We start from the raw sequence: 21,093 nt of genomic DNA, 5'->3' as shown, positions 1-21,093 counted from the left end.
CATCTGCACTTGCACACACACCCCTTCAGGCCTTCTCCATACAATTGTTTGTGTCAATGGGTTATGCATATATGTTTATAAGTTCTTTGATTAATCTCTCCCCACCCACTCTCTCACCCCCACCTTCCCTCTGGGGTTCATCTATCTTTGTCTGAATTTTTTTGGCAACTTCATTATGTGTCAAATAAGTCTAATATAAATAGATCGGTTTATAGCATATTTCATTCTTTTAGTTGGTTGTTGCTGATGTATCAAGAAATTTTTAGATATATCTGATTTGTCACTATTTTAGTTTCTCTGATGCCCACATGTAGCCTCTATTAAGCCATGCTGTGTAGCTTATCCATTTATAATCTAACTATTAGTAGAATATGCACATCTTTGACAACTATACTGAATTCAGCCATCTGAGAGCCACTTAATGACATGTCATGGAATGCTTCATGAATTAATGAGGTCATTTCTTGTTTTTATTTCATCATAATGATGTATTATAACAATTTATGTTAGATCATTAAAAGTGTTGTAACAGATTCAACTTTAAATCTCAAGTCTGTTAAAATACCACGTAAGAAGAATAAACTGGCAGAACGTTTCATCTTGAAAAATACAACATGAAATGTGGACTGTGTCAAGATTCAGTCACAGGTTGATTGTTATAAAGGCCAACTGTATCCTAGGAAGTAGTCAGGTACATAAGCAAAAGTTTGATTCCTCTTTTAAATCTTTTAATTTATAGAGGAATGACTTTATATATTGATAAAGTTTTCATAAATTCTTGTGGTAACATTGTAAAGAAAACTATCCCTTTTCAAAACAGACTTTCTATATAAAAGGGAGTAACAGCACAATGTTACTTTTCTTTTCACATTTTTTGTCTTCTGTGTGCCGTTACTGATATCTTGAAGTGTCAGGTGCCTTCTCTGTATTCATCTTAATAAAACCAAGTAGGAATTTACATACCAAGACTTACAGAAATAGAGTCAATATGTGCTGTCACAAGAAGAAGCAAAATTACAAATGTCTAAAATAATTCATACTACTTACATTTAAAAACTGAAAAGCTATACAATTTATATTTACATAAATTATAAAATAATACCCCCAAATAACAAGATAATGGGTATATATGCTGAGCTTTGTGTGTGTGTGTTTTAGACATCCTTTGGTGTGATTGCTTTATTTCATTATACATTTTAAATGGAAATTAAAATTAGAAACTTGTATTAGTGGTACCTAATATCTACGATTGATGCTGGTGCCTTCACTTGGTCATGGATGGTCTTCAAGCAGCCTTGGGATAGAATAGCTTTGCTAAAATCAGAGGGGTGTTAATTTCCATTGCAAAATGTTAGCCTGTTTTTCATTTCCTTTTGGGCCCTGGACAGCACTGCCCTTAGAGTCCAGAGTTCTAGTCCCGACTGCCCGAGGGGACTTAGGCTTCCTCTCTTCCACGACTTCCGCCGCCACCATGGGGTTGGAGCCACCACCATCTCTCACTGGATTTCTGCACTAGCTCCTCAAGCTTCTTCTACTTGTCATCCTCTTGATTTTGTTCACAAACCAGAAAACAAATAATAGTTTTAAACCTGAAAGTATTATGTGACGACTCTGTTCAAAACACCCCAGTGTTTTTTCGTGTTGTTTGTTTGGGCTGTTCTATCTGCCTGGAATGTGCTTCTATATCCAATTGGCTCAGTCCTTTGCCTTGTCAATTCTTTGCTCCATCTCACAATCACAATGACATCTAGCCTTGTAACAGAATTTATAATCTGAACCCCATCCTCATGCCCAGAACCATCGATTTCCTGTATCCTGAGGACTATTTTTCCTCTCAGAGCATTTATTGCCTCCTAATTTACTACATAGTATACTTATGTATATGCTCCCCTCTAACAGCTATGAGTCTGTTTTCTGTATCTGAGTCTATTTCCATTTCATTTGCTTATTTATTTTGTTCATTAGATTCTGTTATTGCCGTAATTAGCTAGTTTATTAATATTAATAACAGAAAGAGAACAAAAGAGGGACCAAACATTATAAGCATGATCATCTAGGCTGCTTCACCAGGAAGCTACAAATTCACACTCCTCAGGAAATTCATTTCCTGCAGACCACTGGGGAAGGGATCGAACAAAAGAGGGTAGGGACCCATGCACAGTATGAGTGGGGGTGACACAGGGGAGGTGCTTGCCTGTCAGTCTAGCTTGAAAAACAATTAATTGGCTAAGGGTGTAGACCCCTATGCAAGCCTGTGAAAATTTGAGAATACATAATGCCCAGACAAAGGAGCTTTCTTTCTTCTTGCTCTCTCTTGTCTTCTGACTCACACTCACCTGCCATGTGGCCTTCAGTAGCCACATGACCCATGGCTATGTGAACCACACACAGAATGGACCACAGCTGGGAATACAAGCTAAACTAGCCACATGCTGGACTAGACTGGACTTTAATATGGAGCAGGAATTCTGGGCAATGGTCTTAATTTTAGCCCAGCTGAAACCAAGATTAGACGTTTTCCATGGCAGAACAGAGAGAAATGCAACATTGGACACCCAGGGGTTTAATCCCAGGGAAATAATTATCACTAATCTTTCTATGCGAGACTCAGGAAACAGATGGGGACACAAAGGGCATCTGACCAATAACAATTCCACATATAATAAAATCATATGGTATTTCTCTTTCTCTAACTGGTTTATTTCACTTAGCTTAATAATCTCCAGGTCCATCAATGCTGTTGCAGAGGGTAAAATTGTCTTCCTTTTAGTGGCAGAGTAGCACTCCATTGTGTAAATTTACCACAGCTTTTTTATCCACTCATTGACTGATGGGCACTTGGGTAGCTTCCACATATTGACTATTGTAAATAACGCTGCAATGAACATAGGGGTCCATATGTCTCTTCATATCAGTATTATGGGGTTTTTTTGGATATATCCCTAGAAATGAAATTGCTGTTTCATTTTTAAAATTTTTGAGGAAACTCCATACTGTTTTCCACTGTGGCTTCACCAATCTGCATTCTCACAAACAGTGCATGAGGGTTCCCTTTACTCTGCATTCACACCAACACTTGTTTATTGATTTATCAATAGCCATTCTGACATGTGTGAAGTGATATTTCACTGTCATTTTATTTTGCACTTCTCTGATGTTAGTGACATTGAGCATCTTTTCATATATCAATTGGCCATCTGTATGTTCTCTTTGTAGAAGTATCTATTCAAGTCCTTTGCCCATTTCTTAATTAGATTACTTATCTTTTTGTGTTGAACTATATAAGTGTAACAGGATATAGAGTATTAAAAAAACAAAAAACAAAACCCCACTTTTAAATAACTAACCAAGAATTAAAATAAGAATATTCTAACAAAACTTATAGTATAAAATATTAATAGTTTCATAATTAAGCATGTTATAGGCAGCAGCAGTTCCAGATCCCCTTTTTGCTGGCCTCAACTACAGGAGTATAGCAGATGCCTGTGGCTGGACAGGCTTGCAACATCCTGTCCCCAGAAATCAAAACACCCACAGAGAGAGAAAAATGCCACATGCTGTCACACATGAAAGAGAACATTGAAACCAACCAATAGCTGGAATGTAAAACTGAATGTTGCCAGAATTCCTTAGTTCCCCTCTTCCCATGATGCAGCTATAAAAGGCTCTTTGTGTACCCTGAGATGTTAAGATGGTTGCCATCTTCACAGGTTGTCAGCACCTGAATAAATCATTTTCCTTCCATCAGCACCCCTGCTCTGTGTTTGGCCTCACAGTGGCAGGCAAAAGAACGAGTGTCATTTATGCCAGTTTCAGTTTTTGCAATGCAGCCAAGAGAGCCAAGCAGAAGCCCCTCTTCCCCTCATAAGTCCATGGACTTTGAAGGGGGTCCCCTTGGCTACATCCTGGGAATGAGACATCCTGGGAATCCCTAGCAGCTACTGAATTATTTTACTTGAGGAATGTGCCTTACTCTCTCCTGGTGGAGGTTGCTTGCTACATCCAGCTGAAGGAAGGATATGGGTTGTTGGTGGACTGACAAGTCCAAGCTAGGTGCAAGCTGTATGCATGACAAGGGGCCTGTTGTCCCGCCATCTAGGTTCTTTGAACCATCAGGATCTCAGAAGAGATCAATGGGTATCACTATGTGGAAAACAAGGCTAAGTAATCAAGATAATTTCTAGCACCCCAGGGGGGGTTTGGTATGATATGCCCATTTCTGTATTCAGTTATGGGAGCTCTTGTTTGTCTGTTGTGTTCTGTTCTGTTTGAGAGCTCTTTGGGAGCTCTAGTTTGTCTGAAATGAAACTTTGGTTACAGATGTCCTTTACTCACCTTCTTATCTTCTGGGAACTTGATTTGCTCTTTGCTGTTTTATGCACTCCATCTCTGTCGTGTGGGTTTTGTGCCATTTAGACCTTGTGAAAGTCATTGGCTGCACTGATTGATGGGAGATAAGATTCTAGGGCTAGTGTCCCAGTTCCTCCTTTGGAGAGTATTTGTTTGTTTGCTTTAGATGTTGTTTTTATGTTTTGAAATAAGATAAGATCTCTTATATGCAAGTTTTCATGTTGTTGTCATAAGACCTCTACTCAGAAATATCTAAAGTGATGATTCAAAGATGGGAGAAATATCTCACTCCCCTCCCAGACAGTGAAACTCAGGAAAAAGAAAAGAATGATGAAGAAATATGTTTCTTAAAATGTATTTGCCATTCCAAGAAATGTTAATTACATAATTTTCACTAAAAAGATCAAGGTTTCTAAAAGTTAAGAATTCTAATTAAGTTGGAAAGAAACTGTATGATTTTAGTAATATAGAATTGAAAATAGGTTGTTCTGAAGTTGGTTATTTCTAATTAAGTTCAAAATAAACAAACTCCAAGAGACTAGGAAAGTTGCAGAAGGTTCGTACAAGTTGCCAAAGGTCTTTGTAAATTTAGAGAGGATTATATAAGGGAAAGAAACACAAAGGTAACATAAATGAGCTGAATAACGAATTTAATTATATAAATGAACTTAAATATCAAAAGTAAGATAATGCAGAATGTGTTTGGTTCTTTTCAGCATGTTAAAATGGGGAAAAGTTTTTTTTTCCTTCATCTGTCTAGAGAACAAAGATCCAATATAGTATTAAAATAGTTATGTCATATTGTATTGATCAGGTACTTGATACTTAAAAACCCATCTTTTTAATTCTAAGAATGAAAGTTTTGCTTGACTGCATTTATATTTTATACCATTTATTGTCACTTTAGATAAATATTTTAATATTGTTTCATAATGATATATAATCTTTTAGTCAAATATTTTGACAATCTTTTCAGGGTTTAAAATTTTTATTATTAATTTTAGAGAGCAAGGAAGAGAGAGAGAGAGCTATCAATGTCAGACAGAACCATCAAACAGCTGCCTCATGCACACCCCCTAAGGGGGATCGAGCCCACAACCCGGGCATGTGCCCTGACCAGGAACCACACTGGTGACCTTTTGGTGCATGGGGCAATGCTCAACCAACTGAGCCACAGCGGCCAGGGTCCAGGATTTAAATTTTAAGAATTTTTTTTTTTTTTTTTACCTAGAATTAGCTTTGTGTCTTTCTGGTGGGCCCCTGGAATGTCTCCAGTATTTCTCTTTATGAATAAGAAATTTTGAATTGAAGAGATCTATTTGATATGCCTGAAAATACATAGGCTGCTTTGTCAAATAAAGGAATAATAACTATATTCTATTTATATGCATATATTAAAATAAATATTCTAGATATTATATATAAATATCCAAGAGTCTACAAAGTTTTAATATACTTTCATTTATAACCTTAATTGTTATATTAAGATATTCTTACAGCCAAGCAGGAATGGATCAGTGGTTAATCATCAACCTATGATCCAGAAGATCACAGTTCCAGTCAGGGCACATGTCCGGGTTGCAGGCTTGATCCCCAGTGCAGCGCATGCAGGAGGTAACCGATCAATGACTCTCTCTCATCATTGATATCTCTATCAATTTCTATCTCTATCCCTCTTCCTTCCTCTCTCTGAAATCAATAAAGATATATTTTTTAAAAAGATATTATTACAGAAAAGAAAATTCCTTTGTGAATTGCATTATAATCAGATATATAACCATGTAAATTTAAGGTTACTTTTGTCATTTAAAGGCAGTCATTGTTTTGCTCTGATAAATTTGTATATATTCTACATCTTTAGAGAGATCCACAGAAAAAACTCTGACTTAATTTAAATTACATATCTCTAAGAATAAATTTTCAGATCATACCATTAAACTGGGTGAAGATTCCTAGAACTCTACGGAATATCTGGATTTATAGAAGTGCTGGAGGATAATTAGGATAGACAAAAATTAATTATGAGACTAAGTGAACTGAAAATGATTGTAGTTTTTGTAACTTACCATTGAAAGTATTGCTCATTTTTTTTTATCTTTTGTTTTTCAGACATAAAGAAACATATTTCTCTTAAAACAATTTGGTAAATTATACTTTCAAAAGCAGTATTTAGGCATTTATATATTTTTCTCTACCTGATTGTTCCAGAATTTGGAAACTCTTAATATTATTGTCCTCATGGCAATGTGTTTGTTTGCATAAATCTATTAAGAATCTGCTTGCTTCATAACAGGACACATAAAGCCAGTTTACAATCATGGTTTTATTAACCAAGACTTTGACTGGAATGTCATGTCTGAGAGAGACATACCTGGGCTCTGGATGTCACCAGAAAACTTTAAGGGATGAAGATTGAATTTGAAGCTGATAAAAGCCCCTTGGAGAAATAATCTGGCACCTTGCTTATTTATATGGTTCACGGCAGTCTTTCCAGATAAGGAGTGTAGGTTACTTTCCTGGGAGATAGCAAAGGAATAACCTGAAGACATTTGGGGGACCTTGAGAACTTGAGGAACTCACCTAATGTCATAAGTATTGCAAGCAAAGCCTGATGGCAATTGGGTGGCTTGGCTTGTGTCCTGTGGGACTAATTAAAGCTCAGTCTATAGATTCTTTGTAAAATTCCAGCAAAGCAGATTTAAGAAAGCTTATGTAATCAACTGTTATTCCTGTTGTGTGCATGCAAATAACCAGACCGAATTGAAGCTGGACTTAATGCAGTAAACATTGGTATTAATTGGGCCCTTTAATAAAAATATGTGTAGTTTTAGGGGTAGAAAAATTATGTTTCAATAAACATAATACACAGTTATGGACATCAGACTATAATTCAGTTAATTGTCTTCAAACTTTTATTTTTCACTTATGGATAGAACTGAATCCTGATCTTTCTAGTTTTCCCTAATAATACTATGATTTGTAACAGTTTGTCATCACCAGGTTACAAATCCAACTCGTACTCAGGGATTACCACTTCTAGGCACCATCACCACCTTCTCCTGTGTCCAGGCCTCATTGACCCTCTAACAGAAAACAAGAATCTCTTAGCCTGAAAGAAAATGTTGTCTCTCTTCACCAAGAAGCAGCTAAAGAAGAGACACTGCACCCCTTTTCCATGAAACAATTCAGAACCAAGATCCATGAAGGGAAAATATAATAGACAGTTAGACAGATAAGATCAAAGTAAGGACGATAGGCCAGATCTCGAAGGTCACCAAGGCAGAGAACCTCTAGTGCCTATGTGAGATGGAAATAGAAAAACAGGAAAAAAACTCATTGCTGTCTCCCCACAGGAGCACTGGGTACAATTGACAGTAGGGAACAAATTGATTGATTTCTCAATTAATATTAGAACCACTTATTTGATTTTAAATAGAAGAATAACTAAAATAATTCAGGGAACTGTCGAGGTAGTAGGAGTTAATGGATAGATGCAACAAAAAGGGCCTTTCTCCCATCCCTAGAATGTGAATTAGGAGATGTATTATACCAACACCTTGGCTCGGGTAGAGAAAAGCATCACTAATATTAGACAACAAGCTGCCTGGTTACAACAAAACTTAGACCATCACACTCCCCAACTTGAGGGGATGGTTACAGGAATTACTGATTGATTCTCTTCCTATTTTCCTGGATACCAAATAGCAATAAATCTGTATTAAATCTATAATAAATCTACTTTGCTACTGATAAAAGCCTTTTATTTCACAGCAAATTAGAAGAATATACCTTTACTAAGCACCACAGAAATGGAGCAATAATTGGCAGTGGGGATTGTAACAGGATACATGCTATAAAAACTTCACATTTAAATAACTAACTTACAAAGAATTAAAAATAAGAATATACTAACAAAACTTATAGTCTAAAATATTAATAGTTTCACATTTAAGCATGTTAGGGGCAGCAGTTATAGTTTCCCTTTTTGCTGGCCATGACTACAGGAGTGCAGCAGATGCCAATGGCTGGTTAGGCCTAAACATCCTGACCTCAGACATCAGCAATATAACTGACAGAAAAAACACCAGACACTGACATGCATGAAAGAGAACATTGACACCACCTAATAACTAGAATGTGAAACTGCATTTTGACAGAATTCCTTAGCTCCCCTCTTCCCATGACCTCCCTATAAAAGCCCTTTGTCTACCCTGAGATGTTAAGATGGTTGTTAAGGCATGAGCCTGCCATCTTCACAGGTTGTCAGCACCCGAATAAATAACTTTCCTTCCATCAGCAACTGTGTCATGTGTTTGGCTTTGCAGTGGCAGGCAAAAGAACCTGAGAGTTGTTTGGACCAGTGTCATAAGTTCTTTATAAATTTTGGATGTTAACTCCTTATCAGATGTGTCAGACCTTTATAGTCAATTAATATGTTTGACAAAGGAGGCAAAAACATACAATGGGTAACGATAGGCTATTCAATAAATGATGCTGGGAAAACTGGACAGATACATGCAAAAATATGAATGACCATTTTCTTACAGGTTACTATCTTCATTTTGCCTTTGACTAAAAATTTTTTAATGGATAACTCAAGGTGGATTTCCAAATTAATCTGGAGTTGATAATGACTTATGACATTAAAAAGTCTATAACCTACGTATAACAAAAATACAGCTCAATTAAATATTCCTCCAGTGTTTAAGTTGGTACCTTGATCTCATGAATATTCTGTTAAGAAAGCTTATTTACAAACAAATTGCTTGACTACCAAAGAGACTCAATCAGCAATTCTAATTTGCAATTCAATGATTTGCAAAAAAAAACTCACTAGAACTTTTCAAAGTAACAAATGTTTAATCACTTTACCTTGTAAGGGTGTGTAGCATTTTCTAAATTTTAAGAAGTTTATAAAAATGAGAATTTTAATTCCTATACTGTATCAGTCAACAGAGAAAACATGAACATCAAGCTAATGAAGTTCATTTACATACATGAAACATTTTTTAAGAAGTATATATTGTCATGAAGAATTTGCCTTTTTACTATTTTTTATTTCTAATGTATCCTAATACTATACAATTTCAATGAGAAACAAACTAAAATTATATATGCTTTTTTGTTTGTATTTGTATGTTTATATATTCATATATATGCAAATATATAAACTTTTGTGAAATACTGGGATTCTTCTGCTCTCTCTAATTTTTAAAGAGTATGACTCTAGAGTTGTCTTAACAACTTAAAAAGTTTCCTATAACTTTTGAGTTTAAAAGATTGAATTAAGAAGATTCTAGATTACTAAGATTACTAGAAATAATGTTAATATATCTAAGAAATGAAAATATTTCTCTATAACCCTGTCCCTGTGTCAATTCTCTTCCTGACCAAATAGTCGATTAATATGAAATTATTATAGAACCATGAACTATTAAATATACGGAAGAGCATTCACTTGCTTAGCAAGTATTTGGGGACTTTAAAATTAAAGATTGTTGTAAAATTGTGTCATAGAGATTAACTTCCTTTGGAGAAATTCTCCTCCCTTCCCATTAAACTTCTATCAAAGGGCTTCAGTTAATTAGTGAGGATTCCTCTGTTGTTCCACTGTTACACTTCAACCCAAGTCAGAATTTAAATTTACATTTATAAAAGCAGACTTTCTTATGGCATTACCACTTCTTTAAGGAGATAATTGAAAACAAATAATGTTTTTCTGTCTTTAAAATGAGGCTCATCCATCCATTCACAAATAATGTGGTGTTGCTACCCCTTTCCCTCTTCTATGATGCAGTTTTTAGCTTCTAGCTTTCAAATTTCTGTCACCATATGATTTACATTTACTCAGTCATATCTTCTGGATCATGACTATCCAACAGTCCTGGTGACAATCGATGCGTTAGAAAGTCCCACTTCCTCTGACAGTCATGCTGGCTGATTTCCACAGAATCTTCCTCAGCCAGCAGGGGGCACTGTGCCCCACCAGGGCAGGCCTTCCCTTCTTGGAGAAGGGTGTGCTCACCTCAGCTGGGGTTTATGTTTGTAAACAATATGCCTGCGTTCAGTTGTATAACATTTATCAGTTTCAAAGAGCTTCCATATGAATGCGTATGCTGTGTTAAGTTTCTGGAACAAGGCATGATATAACAAATGAAATAAATATGATTTTTTTCCATTTTACCTTCCCAATGGGTCTGGCAAAAATGCAGGGCAGGTATTAACTTTTCCACTGAATACATGAAAAGCTTGAGGGACAAAGATGTTACAGGAATTTCCCCAAGGTTAAATAAGTAAACAGCGGAGCTCAGATGAGCATATCTTCTGAACCACAGGCAAGACCCTAGCCTCTCTTTGCTTCTGCTGTCTCAAAATGGACATAGTCGTGAAGAATTAAAAGCTCCTGAAGTCAAGGGCATGGAATCCTGCTCTGATGCTGTTGGACTTCCCTGGTTGTGTTAATTTGGGAAAATCACTGAGCTACTTGGTGACTCTATGCTTTCTGTAAATAGAGATCATTTTATTGTGAATTTTATGGAATAGTGCTTAACCATTGTTAAGTATATATATGAATTAGCAATAATAACCCTGGCCCACCTGTTGTAAGGTATTTGTTTTCTAGGTAAAATATGTGAGAAACAACAGTAAAGGAAAACCTGAGTCACTGCAGCGCTGGTGAAGCCCCGAGCAGATCCTGCCTGGGACAGCCATGGACGGTCCAGGGTGCAGCCCGGCAGAGTCAGGGGAGCAGGGCAGGGCAAAGGCGATGTCTCAGAGGAAAAGGACACTGAGAAGGCATCAGGTGTCGTAGGTACCCTCTGCCCCGAAGCAGATAAGGGAGACGACAAGGGAGGGGCAGTGGACACTGAAAGGTCACCTCCATGAGTGATAGACAAACAAGGAGTATCTCTGGGTGTGGAGCAAAATAGGTGTGTTTCTGAATCCAGAATTAGGCTGGTTTACAAACCCAGACAGATGCACCCCCCTCCCCCAGGAGGAAAGATACAGAGGATCTGCCTCCAAAGAACCGCCCAGAAGAGGCTTGCTTCCCGCACTCTCTTGGCTCCCAGGATGGAGGGAAGGTGGGGCCGAGCCTAGCATGGTGGTAGCCTTCCCCCAAACATGCTGCTGAGAAAATAAATCACTCTACAAACCCTAGGACCAAAAAGCAAGCAACAAACCATCGATATATCTGCTGAGAAGAACAAGAGATTTCAAAAAAACAAGGAAGAAAAAAAAGCAGAAACCCCACAATAACAAAAAGACAATGTTTGAACTATAGATGTACTGAGAAAATGCGTCACAGGAAACTAAACTGAATTCTTACGTAGAAAAGCCAAAAGCACACGTAACTTCCGCACAGACAGGAATGCTGGAACTTGTGTTGCTGTGATGCGCCAGACAAGCAAGACCCTCGGAATGAGACATGTCCTTACATTCTCCTGAGTGTCCCGTGCAACAGGGCACAGGGCCTTTATTTCACCAACGAGATGGGAAATAGAGGAATTCTGTTGTCTCCCGTCATGAAAGAACCGGGAATGGATCCCAAGCAGTGGGACTTCAATTTCTCAGCAGAAAATCACACACGTGGCAGCAGAACACAATCCCCTCATTAATGTGGGTATCAAACGAATATTGAATTTGCTTGTAAAGCAAAATATAAAACTAAAGAGCATCTGATAACACTAATGGAAATAATGATAGCTTCATCTCCTCCCCAGTATAATAAATATATTAAAATACAATTTTCAGAAAAGGTAAAATCACAGCTGTCATGAAAACATAAAATGCAGCCACATCAAAAATTGTATTCGCTCATTAAGCCATTGGTAAGATGTGTAAAATGGCTGAGATCATTTGAGAAACTAGGTGCATACAGGCAATTTATCCAAAACTTATGATACAATTGCCAGGTTAGGTTATTCTTAAAGTGGCTCATATCTGATGGAACCCGCCGTAAACCGCACCGTCTGGACTGAGCCTGTCCCCTGCAGAGGGGTGAGCTGCTCGCCCCTGGACACATCCCTCCGGCTGCCCCTCGCCCTTCCCTCGTGGATCTGAACGTCGCCAGGCCCATGAGAGGTCAAGGCCACGCTGCAGTCACCGAGCGCTCAGTAATCCCTTCACCTGTTTCCCATATTCAGCAAATATTCTGGCAGATTCATGTAAACACTTGCTACTTGCTAATTAGGAGCATTTTTTTCTCTTGGTCACTCAGGGCCGTCTCTGCCACCTGTTCAGTCCTGGAGACAGGCAGAAAATGATTCACTGTTGGCCACTTGCTTTTTAATCACGCATTGTTTCGGTCACATTGTATGTGCCACTTACTGGACTGAAGGGTCTCTCCTTTACATTTTCCCTGAGAGCATCTGACTTGTTGCCTTGATCCGTGTGCAAGCTGCTCTAATTATTAAGTACAAAGGAAGTATCTAAATCTAAATTAAAATAAAATAAATAAAAACGAACAAATAAAACAATATACACAAGATCTTTTCCAAAACTTCTGTGACCTGCCCAGAGCCCTTCCGTGGGTCACTGTCACTGCCTTTGGCCTTCTCCAGGGAGCTGCGGGCGGCAGCGATCGCCCCTGGAAGCGCCCGGCCGGCTCTACTTCAGGGCCATGTCCACAGTCAGCCACAGTTTCAGTTCCTCCTACTTCCTCAAAATCTCTTACCTCTTTATTCTTCTTACATTTTCTCAAATATGTCATTTTTTTTCAAAATTTTGAAGGCTAATGGGCTAGAACCCCCCTGTACTTATGCAGTTCTGTCTTTTTTCCACCACATTCTCATTTACTCTCTGCTCAAAATTGTTCCAATGTCTCTCCATGTGAAGATGGTCCAGTTGTCCTAGTCAGTGTTCCCATTGCACTGTCACAGCCTTAAGGAACCTCTGTTTAAAAAGTATTACTTTCTTTTTCATTATAATTAGTTGCTTGTCTTAAATACATAGTACATGTTTCCATGCCCTTTGTACAAAATATGTAGTCAATATAAAGTGAATAAATGAATTAATCAATGAATGAGTGCAGATAGAATATTTGGTTAAAAAGACACATCTGCAGATTACCATAATCGTACTAGTAAATTAAATGGGTGAATTGTGCAGAGGTGTAGGTAAGGCATTTATATAAGACTTGTATGTTATAAAGTTCCAAACCCTTTTATTGTCAAGGTGCTGTTCAGGGATGACCTCCTTCATGAAGTCTTCTCTCCTTTGCCAAGGGAAACCGTCTTGTACCCTGGGGACCATGGGGTGGGTAGAGGAATGTGAGATGCTGGAACAGTGGTGAGAAAAAAAACCTGGAATAGAAAATACAGTGGTTTGTTTAGTAGAATTACTAACAGAATTTTTACTCAAGTCAAAAATTTCCAGTGTCAGTTGGGCACATTGGTCATACTCAGAATAGCTTAACTCAATTCCAAAAAGGAATGTTTTCTCAAAAATCTCATAGTTCCTATGATAAATTGCCTGTAATAAGAGATTTTACATTTAATCCAGGAGTCATCCTTGTGAATCAGTGAGTCACAATGTGAAAGAAACGATGTCTATGAATAATCCCCCCTCCCCTGCAAAGAAAAAAATCTGCATGTCTCATACTTGGCAAAGGTCGATGATGTTTACATGACCCTAAACAGGTGATTTTAGAAGATAGCTTTCTGCTAGAATTTCCAAGACAACATCTTCCCATTAAATAGTATGCAAATTATATCAATTATGATAATTAATTTCAAATGCATATTTTCTGCTGAGAAAACTTTCATTCAAACAAATGTCTTTTCCATGCCATTGGAATTACAAGCTACAGACAAGTCTAGTAATTTACTAAGAGCCTTTTATTCAGATTCAAGTGCTTGAGCCCCAGCTGGTTGTCAGAAAGATGTAACAAATACTTCCATGGAAAAGTCTTCAAGTTCCAGGGCTGCTGTTAAATGTATCAGTAAGAACTTATCATCTGATAAGCAAACCTGCCTCCCTGAGAAACTGAAACGCTGGGACCTGAAGCCTTCATGCAAACTAGCAAATCCTCAATGTGCACAGTAGAGCCTCAGGCCAGGGGGCTTGTTTATGTTTCATCCAGGAAAATCCCAGGCTCAGTTCACACCAGGCACAGGAACCCCTTTTATCTATTTGCATGAGGTGACATTTTGGTGAATTATTTGCAGTTCCCACCCCATTTTATTTAGGCTGCTGTCATTCACTTTTCAATTAAGCATACAATCTCAAAAGTTTTCCTTAAAGAGCTGGTAGAAATTTATGATGGAAGCAGAAGACATGGACCCAAGAAAGGGCCCCAAACCATGATGAGTTCAACTAATGAAAATGGATTTTGTAATTTCTGTCTCAGGCTGTGTACTTCAATCTTCCCAGAGTTCCTAGAAGAAATTGTTCTTAGGGCAGTTCACACACACACACACACACACACACACACACACACACACACGTCTTCTAGTATGCCCTTGATCTTATTAGAGTATAACTAGCAGAATCTAAGATGACTAAGACGGAAGCCGACTTCATGCTAGTGGATCACACTGCCAAGGGGTCACCAGTGGACACTGGTGAGTGGGGCCATTTTCAGTTTCCTGCCTTCATACCTGGAAGGTGAACCCTGGTTCTGGATAAAACAACACCATGTATTTACAACATGTTTCCTTAGTCTAATTTGAACCTATGCTGCATCCTGGAGGACATTACTCCATGCCACATAAACTACATGGCTGGAAAAAAACACCACCAAGAGCTAAAATTAAACACTGTTTTCTTAATGTAAGAGATTTATTCATTTTGGCCTAAGGAAGCTTGTAAAAGTATGACTACCAGTTGTCTTTGCATTACAAAATGCATATTAACAATCCAGCCATGTCCTTTTTTACTATTAAGAAAACTTTAGAACCTGGTGTTCCTGACATCACAGAAAAAGAAATCTCTCCTATTGTAATGTACACCAGTGCTAAAGCCCTACAGAAAACAGAAATGTTGTTCAGCTTTCAGTAGTAGCCTTGCTAGAGAGACTGTATTTACAATTCTCAGGTTTTCCTAGGGAAACAAAAGTTAAGCCATTATTTCAAAACAAGAAAAGGAAAATAGTATTCATTCTAGCTTTTGGATTTTATGTCTATATACCCAAATTTCAAATGATGTTATTACTTCGAGGACAATATCATCTTTTTAAATTGATATGTATAACAGATATAAAAAGGTTCCTGTTTTTATTCTTGACACAAAAATAGAGGAATTGTTCTTTCAATTAATTTTTTTTCATGTTTGCAAAAGTAAAATCTATTGAGGAGAAGTAATAAACATGTATAAGAAATTACAAGAAATGATGATGAGGGTTAATTACAAATACAAAATAATATCTAATTACCCCAGACTTGTGAATATAATAATTAAAAATACTTTCATTTCCACCCGGTCGGGCGTGGCTCAGTGGTTGAGCTTCGACCTGGAATCCAGGTGATCAGGGTTCGATTCCCAGTCAGGGCACATGCCTGGGTTGCAGGCTAGATCAATGACTCTCTCATCATTGATGTTTCTTTCTCTCTCTCTCCTTCTCCTTTCCTCTCTCTGAAATCAATAAAGATATATATATAAAAAAATAAAATAAAATAAACTTTCATTTCCTAGTTCAAATATTATGTACAATTTAGATAAACTGGTCAAGTATACACCACATTTAATAAACTTATAATTATATTACCTCTCTCCTCCTTTAATACTTCCAGGTACATGCCAATAAGGGGAAAAAATGTAATTTTCATTTATGTATTAACTGAGAAGAATAACATTTCTGCTGTGTTTGTTTCAGACTGTAAAAAAGTTAAGGTAATTTTCCTTTAAGAAGTAAAAAAAGGTAAAAATAAATCGCCAAAAGTTTAATATCAATTACTTATAAAAATGAAAAAAAATTGAAACAGATACCATACAATTATTATGTAGTCTCCCTACTAATCTGAAACTACAGAGGGCATTTATGGAAGGACGCTATGTCAAACACAAAGACTAACCCAAGGCATGCATGTTCTTTAAAAATCTGATTTGCAGAAAAACTAGTTCCTTGGGGTAGTTTTAAAGCTAGTTACAAAATCCATTTTCTCAGTGGTCCAGAGGTTTTGCCAATTCTTCTGAATCAACAGAACTTCCATCAGTTTCCACATTCATTGCAGACAACAAATATTGTCATCAGTTCATCAGCACTAGATGACAGGTACTAGAGTTTGTACCTGTGTGTAAGTACAATTCTTTTTACATTTGCCACACGTGAATAAGCCAGTCTGGGCTCTGCCTGTCTTGGCCATCTGATGTTCTCTGATGGCTTTTTTGGTCAAGTTTTTGCGCATCTCTCTGAGCTCATCACTAGCCATTTCCTCTGCCGTCATTCTAACAAAAGTCAGGAGGAATATTCCCACACAGTACACTTCTCCTTAAACTTGGATTCTTTGCATCCTTAAGATTTGATATTCTACTTTGTGTTCTGTTTTTGTATTTTATGTCTGTATTCCTTATTTCTTGATATATAGCTTCCTCAGTCTGAGGCCCTAATTCTTCCTCAGCAGCTCCAGTAGCTTTGTCGTCATCTCCTGTTCCAAGAGCTGCAGCAAGCACATTCCTCCCCTTGAACCCTGCAGAACCAGAAGCGCTTGGTGCCCGAGGAGATGACAGGTAAGTGCTCGAGCTTTCCTCTCCTTCTTTCTGCTGCTTTCATTGCCACTGGAGCTACTTTCTCCTCTTGCTCCAGGGCTGTTCTGTGATGTAATTGCAGTACCTTTTGTCTTTTCTTCAGGATCTTTATCAGTTGCTGGTCCATCTAATAACTTTCTCCAGGATTGGATGAGAGGCTTTGCTAAAGGTGTAACTTCTTCATCTGTACTCTGCTTGCGAAGAGCATTTGCTGACATTCCAGTTGTGGACTGGAGGAATCCCAGGGTCATGGGGATACTCAGTTCCTTCAGCAGATCCAACGCTCCGGCCGCGCTCTCCTTCTGCACCACCCTGTCCAGCTCCGTGGGGATGCGCCCACCTCCCTTCCATGGCCCCCGCGGGCCTGCGGCCAGGAGAGGCCCACCCTGGGGCAGGGACCCCAGCGGGGCGCAAGCTGAGCGCTCAGGGAGTCCAAGGAGGCGGCCCGGCCTAGGCCCTTCCTCACGCACCGAGCAGGCCTCAATCATTCCTAATTTTAGGGTAAAAAGTGACTACTATCCTCAGTTCTGGAGCCCTCTCCAATGCTAACACTTTGGTATATATCTTTCTAGACTTTGTGCTACATTCTGTAAATATATAAATATTTAAATAAAGAATAACCAATAGGAATGTACATCTTTGATATCTATATTGACATATTTATGTCTACCTGCTCCTCTTTGTAAGGAAATGACTCCTTTTATAATCCTGGTTGAAGCATGTTGCCAGGGGTAGTTTCCCAACTAAGGTAGTTTTGCTCCTATCTAGTAACTTATTTAAAAAATATTTATTGAACCGGAATCATATTCTGGGAATTATGGAGCAACTGAATATATGACTTGGTAGCAGGAGTTTGGAGAGAAAGTCACAAAGAAGAGAGCATGAGAGTAACTGAGTCATATTAATGGTCGAAAAATTGTAAGAAGTTTGGAATAAATTGAACCTAAGTTTGCCTTGGGTTCTGAATAAACTTTGAAGTTCAACTTTCAGCCAGATGAGTTTGTATCTGCTTTAAATAAACATGTGTTGTTTGAAGGTCTGGCATCCATTTCCAGTCCTGGTGATGGAATCTCTATTTTCCGTGGGTAGATCACCTCCTCTTCATTCTCTGTCTGTGTTGTTTGTATGGTTCCGCCCTTACTGCAAACTCTTGTGATCAGCACTCCATTGGGGCTGATGTCAGTACTCTACTGTCCCTACCACCTGGTTCATTCAAGGATGGGCATGGGGCCGATTTTAAGCCAAGGAGGGTTAAACCCAAAGAGAAGGCCCAGCCTTTTTTTATCTTACTTTTATGCTGAACTTAGAAACAATAAAGATATAACTGTGTAGTCTTTGGCAGACACCTTGCCACCTCAGTTCAAAGAAATGCTTGAGAATAAAACCAACTCTTCAGGAAAGCAGAGCTGAGAGGGAGGGAGAGAGAGAAAGAGAGGGAGCTGAGGACATTTTTAAGGCTCCTAATTTATGCACTCTTAAAGCTAAAATATCTCTAGAATTTCAATTTTGTCAGCCAAGTATTTTTTAATTTCTTAAGCTAGCTTTTAAAAAAACTTTCCCCTTACAATTTAAAGGGTATGTTCACAATTCTTTCTGATGTGACTGTTAAGCTTTTCTTAGTTAAACTTTGTACATAAGGTAATCATATAGCATCCAAATCAGGATGACTATTTGAGTGAGAGGGAGCTATTAATAGTTGCACAGGATCTAAGATGCAAACTGACTTTCCCCAGCAACCCCAGAGGAATGGTCACAATAACCACACAGCAAAGGTTGGACAGACTGGCCCAACTCAGCTCCTTCCAATGAACTTCAGCAAAACTAGGCCAACGCCTTCTTGGGACCCTGGCTCTAAGCATGTATAAGACATCTACTATGTATGAGATATATTAACCAAAGTAATTGGAGAGGATACGAAGCAGGAAAAAATATTGGGCTTATTTTAAAATATTGCTCAACTGCTGATGATTATATTTTCTTTTTTTCTGGTTCCTCTACTCCACTAACTGTACTTCCTTCTGAAACTCATTTTGCAGATGCTCTGTCTCTTGGTTCTATCTTCCTGTCTTTTTATGTTTTTCTGATACTTTCCATCTCTTTCAATAAATAAATTCATCAAAACTTTTTTTGTCTTTCATCAATGGATTTTCAATTTTAGTTGCTTTGCTAATTCAGATTTGTTCATCATTTCCATGTTGTTTGATTTTGTCAAGTGTCTTTTGTTAGGATAGTCTGTTTTTTTTTATGACTCTACTACAGTATTTGTAGCTGGTGTGGGCTTCCTCTGCAGTTGGGTTGATTTGTTTCCTACGAATGGGGATGACTCATTTTGATATGCACAGCAATCTTGGAAAGACACACAGCTCTGGGTAAGGAGCAGGCAGGCAAATGGAGATTCCCGAATTCTCTAAATAAAGGAAAGCTAATTTTCAGGTTACACTTCACTGATAGCTTAAATTCCGTTCTAGAAAAATGGGGGTGTAAGGAGACTGATCCTGCTGGGACCTGCCTTCCCGACCACCTGCAGAGCCGGTGCAGAGCAGGGCAGGGCAGTGTGCAGTCCTGGCCCCCAGAGCAGCCCGTGTGAAGCCCGAGGCCAGCGAGGGGGCGGCCACGGAGCTCCGTGACTCAGGGCGCAGGAGCAGAGCGTGTGCTCTGCATTGTTCCATGGCTAGCTTCAAGGCGGAGTAGAGGTTTCTAAGCCACATTCAACTTCTTTCCCTTTTAAATATACTTTTTTTTAGAGCAGTTTTAGGTTCAAAGAAAAATTAGAGGAAAGCACATGTCTCTCGCCCCCCCCCCCACACACACACCCTCCCCTACTGTCAGCAGCCCCACCAGGTGGGGCATTTGCTAAAACTGATGAACCCACGTGGACACAACATTAGCATGAGGAGTCGATAGTCCCGGTGAGAGTTCACTCTTCGTGTTGTACAGCTTACAGATACTTAAAATTTTTGATTTATTGATTTTTAGAGGGAGAGAGAAACATTTATTTGTTGATCCACTTATTGATGCATTTATTGGTTGTTTCTTGTATGTGCCCTGACTGGGGAATGAACCTGCAGCCTTGGCTTATCAAGGTGACAACGTCACCAACTGAGCACCTGGCCAAGGCCCAGTTTATGGATTTTGACAAGTGTGTAATAACACCCACCCACCATGGTAGTGTCACACAGACTAGTTTCACTTCCCTAAAAATCCTCTGTGCTCTGCCTGTCTGCTGCTCCTTCCCCCTAAGCCCTGGCAAGTACTGATCTTTTCACTCTCTCAATAGTTTTGCCTTTTCCAGAGTGCTGCCTACTTGGAATAATACAGTATATTCAGCCTTTGCAAATTGGCTACTTTCACTTAGTAACAGGCATTTAAGGGTCTTTCATGTCTTCTCCTGGCTTGATAGCTCATTTCTTCTTAGCACTGAGTAATATCCCTTTGTCTGGATGCACCACAGTTCATTTTTCTACCAACCCAGTGAAGGACATCTTGGTTGATTTCAAGTTCGATAATTATGAGTAAAGCTGATATAAAAATCCATGCACAGGTTTTTTGTGTACTTTTTTAAAGTAAGAAACAACTAATTGTCAGAAGGCTCTGAGTTTTGGAAGTTTGTTTGTTGCGGCAGCTAGAAATAATTATATCCACCAATACAGCTGACCATTAATTATGTTGAAAAATCTTGTCTAAGCACCTCATTTTTTACAAAGGAATTTTAATATTAGCTATTAATTTAATTTCCAAAGTTCAGGAATTTGATAGTCTTCGTAATGTTTTTTAATTAGAAAATGCATTGACTTTATAAATTACCAAATTAAATATATGCAGTAGTAAAAAGCTATAGATAAAACAAAAGTGTATGCATTTATTGTTTATAAACAGAATGATAAGATGGCCTCTGCTCGCCAAGTGATTTGGATCTGATTGAATTGACTGATTTGATGTAAATACGAGAAGGTATATACTTGTGTCTCTGAAAATGTTCACTAGTAAGGTATGAGGAAAAAGCTTAAATAAAAATGCATTTGGAAATCATGCCAATTACCAAACATAAAACATAAAAGT

General features: G+C 38.2%; 1 pseudogene across 1 annotated transcript; it reads right to left on the bottom strand.

The window, feature by feature from the left end:
* Nucleotides 1-16,483: 16,483 nt before the first annotated feature.
* On the bottom strand, nt 16,484-17,345 carry LOC308557443 (transcription elongation factor A protein 1 pseudogene; annotated as a pseudogene). The gene has a single exon. The product of its transcript is annotated as a transcription elongation factor A protein 1 pseudogene (transcript).
* Between the last annotated feature and the right edge of the window lie 3,748 nt (nt 17,346-21,093).

This window comes from Miniopterus schreibersii (assembly GCF_964146895.1).
Source record: "Miniopterus schreibersii genome assembly, chromosome: 5".
NCBI classification, from domain to species: Eukaryota; Metazoa; Chordata; class Mammalia; order Chiroptera; family Miniopteridae; genus Miniopterus; species Miniopterus schreibersii.
Note: the sequence above shows the minus strand (reverse complement) of the source record. Positions and strands in the feature narration are given on the sequence as shown.